The sequence below is a fragment of the Eucalyptus grandis genome, chromosome 7, assembly GCF_016545825.1.
Source record: "Eucalyptus grandis isolate ANBG69807.140 chromosome 7, ASM1654582v1, whole genome shotgun sequence".
Taxonomy (NCBI): Eukaryota; Viridiplantae; Streptophyta; class Magnoliopsida; order Myrtales; family Myrtaceae; genus Eucalyptus; species Eucalyptus grandis.
In genome coordinates, this window is record NC_052618.1 from 14,654,672 (window position 1) to 14,663,499 (window position 8,828).

General features: G+C 40.4%; 1 pseudogene; it reads left to right on the forward strand.

Moving 5' to 3' along the window:
• Nucleotides 1-1,955: 1,955 nt before the first annotated feature.
• Nucleotides 1,956-3,542, forward strand: LOC120295882 (annotated as a pseudogene).
• Nucleotides 3,543-8,828: the final 5,286 nt, after the last annotated feature.

Below are 8,828 nucleotides of genomic sequence, written 5' to 3' on the forward strand. Positions count from 1 at the left end.
ACGTGCGAAACCCGAGTGCAAGGTTATCGTTGAGAAATCTCATTACTCAAGATCTAGTCGGATCTTCAACATGCAAGTTTTAATCCCTCTATAATTTTCAATCCCTATATTAACCGATAGCCCAGATGATGAAAGTAAGTGAACACTAATAAATGTAAGAAATCTTCAAGAGTCACCTTTTCTAAGTCCTAGCTATAAATCTCGTAGGGATGTAGCTTGGCTTCAAAAATCCTTGCTATAACTTTTCTCTGACAAAATGACACTCCCGTTCTAGAGAATATTCTAAATAAAGAATCGAAGTGTTCTTGTTTTCTCAAATAAGGACATTGAATGGATCATATTTCAAATAGGAGCCTACAATGGTCATGATTATTTCAAATAAGGGATTTAAGTTGCCATGGTTGTTTGAGATAAGGGCCTGACCTCATCAATTGCTGGTTGACTAAATATTTCAACCAATTAGGGGCGTTTTATCCAATTACAATTTTAATTTTAAATTGTTTTTTATTCTTTTCTTTTCTTTTTTACTCTTCTTTTCTTTTCTTTTTTTTCCTTTCCAAAGAGGGCCAGCAACCGCAGATGAAGGCTTAGCGATTCTTGCCAGCCACTGGTAAGGGTTGGCATGAGCTTGGCCACCTTTGCTAGTTGCTATTAAGGGCCCATGAGGGCCTACAAGCCCTTGCTAGATTAGGCAAAAATCGGCCTCTTTTGGGGCCAACAAGGGTTCAGTGACCCTCGCTAGCTGCAAGCAAGGGCCAACCTCGCTGATGATCATGAGGGCAGCCTGCCCCAAGGTGAAGGTAGCTCATCTAGACAAGAACATCCCTTACTAGCCGCTAAGGAGGTCACCCTCGCCCAAATTTAGTGAGGTGGCCCTTGCGAGGGCTAGCCTTGCTCGTGGCAAAGTCCCTAAGGTAGGGGTCACCTCGTTGACATTATGAGGGCGACCCTCTCCCAGCCCTTTTTGGCAACGCCGAGGGTAGTCAGCCACCAATGAATAAGAAAGAAAAGCCAAAAAAAGAAAAAAAGAAAGGAAAAAATTTAAAAAAAATAAATGACTAAAATGTCTTTGACCAACCAAAAAGTCAAGCCATTTTTTGAAGTAGACATAGTTCGGGCCTTCTTTTAAATAAGATTCATTTCAAGCTTTTATTTAAGAAAATTGTGGCACTTAAAGCTATTATTTAAAACAAGGTTTACTTCATACATTTATTTGAGACAATGAAAACACTTTAAACCATTATTCGAAATTTTCCCCAGCTTCTATATATATAGTGTGTTATTTGCTGCAATTTTCATCACAATATATCTTTAATTTCGAATAACTATTTGATGATAGAAAAATTCCTTGATTAATAGGAAATTAAAAATACCAAATATCCTCCTTTCCATTTTTTCATAATTACCTCGGAGTGTACATAGAGAAATCCTCAATAATTTCAAGTTTTTAGATCAATTAAATCATTGAGTCTCTATCATGTCATTCATCTTCCAACAAGTACTTCCTATTGGAAGTTTCACTTTTATTTCTTGCAACTTAAATTCTTAAAAATATATATTTTTTCAATTTTCTGAGGTCTATTATTGAAAAATTTACCTAATTTCATTTTCGATCATCAATATATCGTCAGCAAATATCATGATAAATGAATTTTCTCTCCTTGAAGTAAATAGGCAATAATAATAAAAAAAGTCAACAATTGTTAACATTTGAGAAATTAAAAGGGGAAGAACAACAACAACAAGAAGATCCGTTAGGTTTTCCAGTTCCTGCGTTTGAGCATTCGGCCACTCTCTGCTTCTTCCCTCTCTCTCTCTCTCTCTCTCTCTCTCTCTCTCTCTCTCTCTCTCTATCCAACCCTCGAGCATAGCTACACCGCCGTATCGTGGCCTCCGACCGCCGCCGCATACACGCCGCCAGGCCACCTCGGCGTTCGGCAGCAGTGCCGCCTCTCTCTCCGCTGCCTCCGAACAGCCCCCGAAACCCTAGGTCCCTCACTTCGGTTCTCCGGGATTGCTCGAAGATGGACAAGGACCAGGAGATGGAGAGGTTCGGGATGGAAAACGATTACGACGATGGGCAGTGGATCGACGGGGAGTTCTACTACCGGCAGTGGAGGGAGAAGCGCGCGCAGACCAAGGACGACGCGCTCTACGGCGTCTTCGCGTCGGGGGACTCCGATTCGGACTACGACGACTCCTCCAAGAGGAAGCGGAGGAAGAACACGGACCTCTTAGGTAAGGCCGATCTGTCGAAGCCCGTGAATTTCGTGTCCACCGGCACGGTCATGCCGAATAGAGAGATTGATGAGAACTCGAAGAGGGAGAATGAAGATGACGAGTCGGTTGACGTGGATGAGGATAGGCCGGGCTTGGGGGTTGGTGCTGGGGTGGGTTTGGGGTTTAAGAAGCGAGACGATGGTTTCGATGAGAATGGCAAGGAGGAGGATGGTTTCTTGCCGACGGCATTTGGGCGGAAGATCAAGGAGGGAGCGGAGAGGAGGAGAGAGCAATCGAAATTAGAGAAGAAAGCGCAGCAAGGTGGGGCTAAGAGGGATTTTTATGAATCGGGGAATGTGGGTGGCTTCGAGAAGTACATCAAGGGAATTGGAATGAAGTTGCTTGAGAAAATGGGTTATAGAGGGGGTGGTCTTGGGAAGAACCAGCAGAGGATTGTGACGCTCATTGAAGCAAAGTTGCGTCCTAAGAATATGGGTATGGGTTTCAACAACTACAAAGAAACTCCTGCAAAGGCGCTTGTTGCCCGTTGGAGCCAGAGGAAAAGAAGCCATTACCTGACGTGCCCGTTAAGGAGAAGCTTTGGTCTAAGCAAGCGAAGAAGGCGACGCTGAAAAACAAAGCGAAGTACATTACAGCGGAAGAGCTATTGGCGAAGAAGCAGGAACAGGGCGTTGAAGTTGTGCAAAAGGTACTGGACATGCCTAGACCTCAGGTTAGGGTATTAGCAAAACTTGGAGAATCTGAATGCGGAAGAGAAGGTGAGGGAGAGTGATGTTCTTATGCCGGAGCTCCAGCACTATATGAGGTTGATTCTGGACCTGGCTGAGTTGGATCTTCAGAAGATCGATGGGGACCTGAGGAATGAGAAGGAGACAGCTCTGAGCTTGCAAAAAAAAAAAAGCTGCAAGCTGAGGCAAAACTCCAGAAAAAACAGCTGAATAACATGAAGGAAATAATGAATACGCTAGCCAAATCTTTTGGTGACATGCAAAGAAGGTTTCCTGACGATTATACACATAGTAACTTATCCTGCAGTGCTTGCTCATTCGCAGTCGCTCATCAGAGTATTTCAGGGATGGGATCCTCTTCGGAATCCCTCACACGGGCTAGAAGATTTGAGGTGGAAATCTCTATTGCAAGGACAGGAATGTCTTGATATATGAGATTTGGGATCCCCTTGTACCCTGTTGGTTTCAGAAGTTGTCTCGCCTGCTGTGAGAATATCAGGCATTGACACTTTTTGCGAGCGGTTGGACCACTGGCCCACTGCTAGATCCCACCTCAAAAGTGAATTAATATAATCTCAAGTAAAAGTTATTAATGGTCCAATTTAGAAATAGTAAATTGACCCAACTCACTTTTTTTTTGAGATCATAATATACGGTATTTAGTCAAGTTGTTATGTTGCCCATGCCTTCGCAAAATACAAAAATTTTCTGTAAATAAAAAGTAAAAAAACTTGTAAACAATTAAGTTATTAATTTTTTTTTCCTTAGTTCGCCATCCAATTTTGATGATGCTTCAAATTTTATTAATTAGAAAATTTCTTTGTGGCGTTGTATGAAATCATATCTACCCAAAATATGAGCACCAAGAACCTAACAGCCGCCGGGAGGGCCATGGCGGCTCTAGTAGATTAAGAGCTCAATAATCCAACAACTGAGCTGTGCACATGGAACAAGGGAAGCACAATCAGGGTAGTCTAACTTTGTTAGTTTGTACACACACTTGATGTTCTGAATCAATGATGCCAAATTGCGTTGAGTTAGCAGCATGCAATTGGGGCAACCCGTAGCGTCGGAGGTGTGCCTGAACAGAGCTACATCCGAGGGATCATTCACAACTTTGGACATTGAGCCAAGGCTCGGCTCTACATCGGTCAAAGAGAGTGATTTTGGAATCGGTGGAGTGAAGTGTTAAAAAAGTGATCCATTTTTAGAAAATTCTAGACTACACAAGAAAGAAAAATGGCGGCAACAATGTGTTCAAAACAAAGTTGAAGATTCTAGTACAAGTGGATGCAAGAAAAAGGCAAGAAAACTCTCCAATAATGAAGAACTTTCTGGTACGTGGGCAGCAGAACACGTGGACAGCAAAAAGGCCAAAGAAAAGTCAATAAAAGTGGCTGGGAGTTGGAGAGAATAGAAAATTGCAGAAAAATTGAGAAGAGACCAGATTCTTTGGGAGAAGCCGCAACATGCAGAGACAAAGAAGCAAGCTGAAATTTTTTATTATTTCTTGTACTCAATGTCGGTGAAGAAGAGGCGGTGCTCACGCCTATAAATAGGGGTTGGGGTGTGCGTTTTAAGTGGCTGAAAAACTACAAAACCACTCCTTCCTTTGTAATACTTACTTTCATAATAAAAGTTCTGCTTTTTTAACCCATACACCCTTGCCTTTGTAGCCCATATTTCACACATACACACTTGCACACACACACGCTTCCGCAAAATTACCAATAGTGGTATCAGAGCCACGTTCTTCGGTTGGTATTGGGCGTTTGTCCTACCTACCCATTCCTAAAATTACCCTTTCCAAATACCCACTAACTAAACCATGGCCAACCCTACCTCATCATCATTTCCCATTCCCATTTTTTATGGGAATAACTATGATTTTTGGAGCATAAAAATGACTACATTCTTGATGGCCCAAGACTTATGGGACATCATGGAAAAAGGTTACGAGGCTCCACTAGAAGGTGCAAGTGTTTCAAATGATCAACTACAAAAGGATGCAAGGGCGCTATATTTTATCCAGCAAGCGCTCTCGGAAACCGTATTTCCAAGAATTATTGGAGCGAGGACTGCAAAAGAGGCTTGGGATATACTACGAGAAGAATTTCAAGGATCAGAAAAGGTACGAACGATTCGCCTTCAAACACTAAGAAGAGATTTTGAGAATTCTAAAATGAAAAATTATGAGACCGTACAAGAATATTGTGGAAAATTAAAGGAACTCGTTAATCAAATGAGAGCCTATGGAGATGGGATAACTGATCAAAGGGTTGTTGAGAAAATATTGGTGTCACTTACCAAAAAATATAACTTCATAGTTACAACTATAGAAGGAACTAAAGACTTGACGACCCTATCAATAAGTGAATTAATTGGCTCTCTAGAAGCATATGAGAAAAGACTAATGGCACAAGATGAAGATTCGGTCGAAAGTGCCTTTCAGTCTAAAGTAAATATACGGTCTCAACAAACTAAAAATGATGGAAGGAGCTCATGGAAAAACAAAAGAGGAGGAGAAATTATAAAAAAGAAAATTATCCACCTTGTGGCATTTGCAAGAAAACAAATCATTTGGAGAAGGATTGTTGGTTTAAAAATAAAAAACAATGCCGCTTTTGTAAAAGATATGGCCACGTAGAAAAAGATTGTCGCTCGAAAACAAATAATCGAGCAAACTATGTAGAAAAAAAAAGAAAGTGAAGAGAATAGATTCTATGCAGGCCAAGCGGCAAATGACAATAAAAATGAAACATGGTACATCGATAGTGGGTGTAGCAATCACATGACAGGGGACGAAACTATATTCACTCATATTGATAAGTCGGTGAAATCTCAAGTAAAGTTGGGCAATGGTGCATTAGTAGATGTCAAAGGAAAAGGCACCATCGCCGTGGAAACGAATAAAGGCCCAAAATATATACATAATGTATATCTAGTCCCTCGTCTTGCACAAAATCTCTTAAGTGTGGGCCAAATGATACAAAGTGGGTATTCTCTATATTTTAATAGAGATGCCTGCATTATCTATGATAAATATAAAAATATCATTGCCTCTGTTAAGATGAAAAATAACAATTTTCCTATTCAATGGAAATTGGTCAAAGATATAGCTATGAAAGCTCAACTTGATGATTCATGGCTATGGCATCAAAGATTTGGCCACTTCAATTTTGCTGGGCTAAAAATTCTCCATCAGAAAAATATGATGAGAGATTTTCCAGCCATCACAGAAATTTCAGATGTTTGTGAAGGCTGTCTTCTTGGAAAACAACAGAGACAGTCCTTCCCATCTGGAGTTTCATGGAAAGCTAAGAAGCCTTTGGAACTTGTCCACACGGACGTGTGCGGTCCGATGAGGACACCTACACCCAGTCAAAATAAATATTTCATCTTATTCATTGACGATTATACAAGAATGACGTGGGTATATTTTCTTCGAGAAAGATCTGAGGTTTTCTCTATCTTCAGAAAATTCAAGAACTACGTTGAGAATCAAAGTGGCCAAAGAATCAAAGTCCTAAGAAGTGACAGAGGCACATAATACAATTCAAAGGAGTTTAATAAATTTTGTGAAGATGAAGGAGTCCATCATCAACTAACTGTTGGCTACACCCCAGAACAAAATGGAGTAGCTGAAAAAAAAAATAGAACCGTCATGGAGATGGCAAGGTCTATGCTAAAAGAGAAAGACCTTCCCAACACTTTCTGAAGGCGAAACGGTTATACTGCAGTATACCAATTAAACAGGTGTCCAACTAAAGCAGTTTCAAAATAAAACTCCAGTCGAAGCATGGAGTGGACGGAAGCCTTCAGCAAAGCATCTCAAAGTGTTTGGATGCATTTGCTACGTCCACATCCCTGCTCAGAAAAGGAGTAAGCTAGATGAAAAGACAGAAAAAGGAATATTCCTTGGCTACAGTGACCAATCAAAAGGCTATCGGGTTTACAACCTAAGAACTAAAAAGCTAATGATTAGTCGAGATGTCGAGTTCGATGAGAATGCTGCCTGGAATTGGGAAGACGAGAAGATTGTGAAGAAGTACATAACCTTGCCAGACACACCACCTGCTCAAGAGGAGTCAACATCACAAGAAGAAGAAGAAGTACCAGATTCCACCACTCACGACGTAACTCCACCAAGCTCTCCAAGGGTAACGCAAGAAGAATCTACTCCAGAGTCTCCAGTACTAAGGGTAAAAGCCCTTAGAAGAATTTATGACACATGCAACTTTGCTATTTTGGAACCATAAAACTATGAACAAGCATCCAAAGATAAAGTTTGGATAAAAGCCATGGAAGAAGAGATTAAGATGATCAAGAAAAATGAAACTTGGGAGCTTGTTGATCGACCAGAAGACAAAGAGATTATTGGCATTAAGTGGGTCTACAAGACGAAGCTCAATGCGGATGGATCAATCCAGAAGCATAAAGCAAGGCTTGTGGCGAAAGGATACTTGCAACAACCAGGTATTGACTATACTGAAACTTTTGCTCCCGTTGCCCGCCTTGATACTATTCGAGCACTTATAGCCTTAGCGGCACAAAAAGAATGGAAGATCTATCAACTAGATGTAAAATCAGCATTCTTAAATGGATATCTTCAAGAAGAAATATACATAGAACAACCACAAGGCTTTATTCTCAAAGGCCAAGAAGAAAAAGTCTTAAAGCTTAAGAAGGCCCTATACGGGTTAAAACAAGCACCACGTGCATGGTATAGTAGACTCGATGAGTACTTCATCAAGCAAGGATTCAGGAGGAGTATGAGTGAGCCGACACTCTACATCAAGACCCAAGGTAAGTCCGACACTCTCATTGTCTCTCTATATGTAGATGATCTTATATATACAGGAAACAATGAGACAATGATCCGAGAATTTAAAGAAGAAATGATGAAGACATTTGAAATGACGGACTTGGGCTTGATGAACTATTTCCTCGGTATTGAAGTCAATCAAGATGAAGGAATTTTCATCTCGCAAAAGAAATATACCAAAAATCTCCTAAAGAAATTCAAGATGAACTATTGCAAAGTAGTTTCAACCCTGCTCATGACAAATGAAAAACTATTGAAGGAAGATGGAGCAGAAAAAGCCGATGCCTCCCTCTATAGAAGTTTAATTGGGAGTCTACTATATCTTACTGCTACACGGCCAGATATTATATACGCGACAAGTTTACTATCACGGTTTATGCAGAGCCCAAGTCAAATTCATTTTGGAGCAGCCAAGAGAATTCTTAGATATTTACGAGGAACTATAGATTATGGCATTTGGTATCAGCCAAGTACAAATACCAAGCTCATTGGCTACACTGATAGCGATTGGGCTGGTTCAACTGATAGGAAAAGTACAACTGGCTATGCATTCACACTGGGTTCTGGAATATTCTCATGGACATTAAAAAAAAAAACTCAGTGGCACAATCTACTGCAGAAGCTGAATATATCGCAGCTGCTATGACCACTAGTCAAGCAATATGGCTACGAAGAATTCTAGAAGACATTGGAGAAGCACAAATGGAAGCAACTCCGATACTTTGCGACAATAAGTCCACAATCGCTATATAAAAAAATCCAGTATTTCATGGAAGAACCAAACATATAGATATCAAATATCACTTCATACGAGAGGCACAAAATAAAGGAAAAATCGAGCTAAAGTATTGCAAGACTGAAAATCAAATTGCGGACATATTCACTAAATCATTACCAACGGCAAAATTCAAGATATTGAGAAGTATGCTTGGAGTATCTCAAAAATGGATCAAGGAGGAGTGTTAAAAAAGTGATCCATTTTTAGAAAATACTAGACTACACAAGAAAGAAAAATGGCGGCAATAATGTGTTCA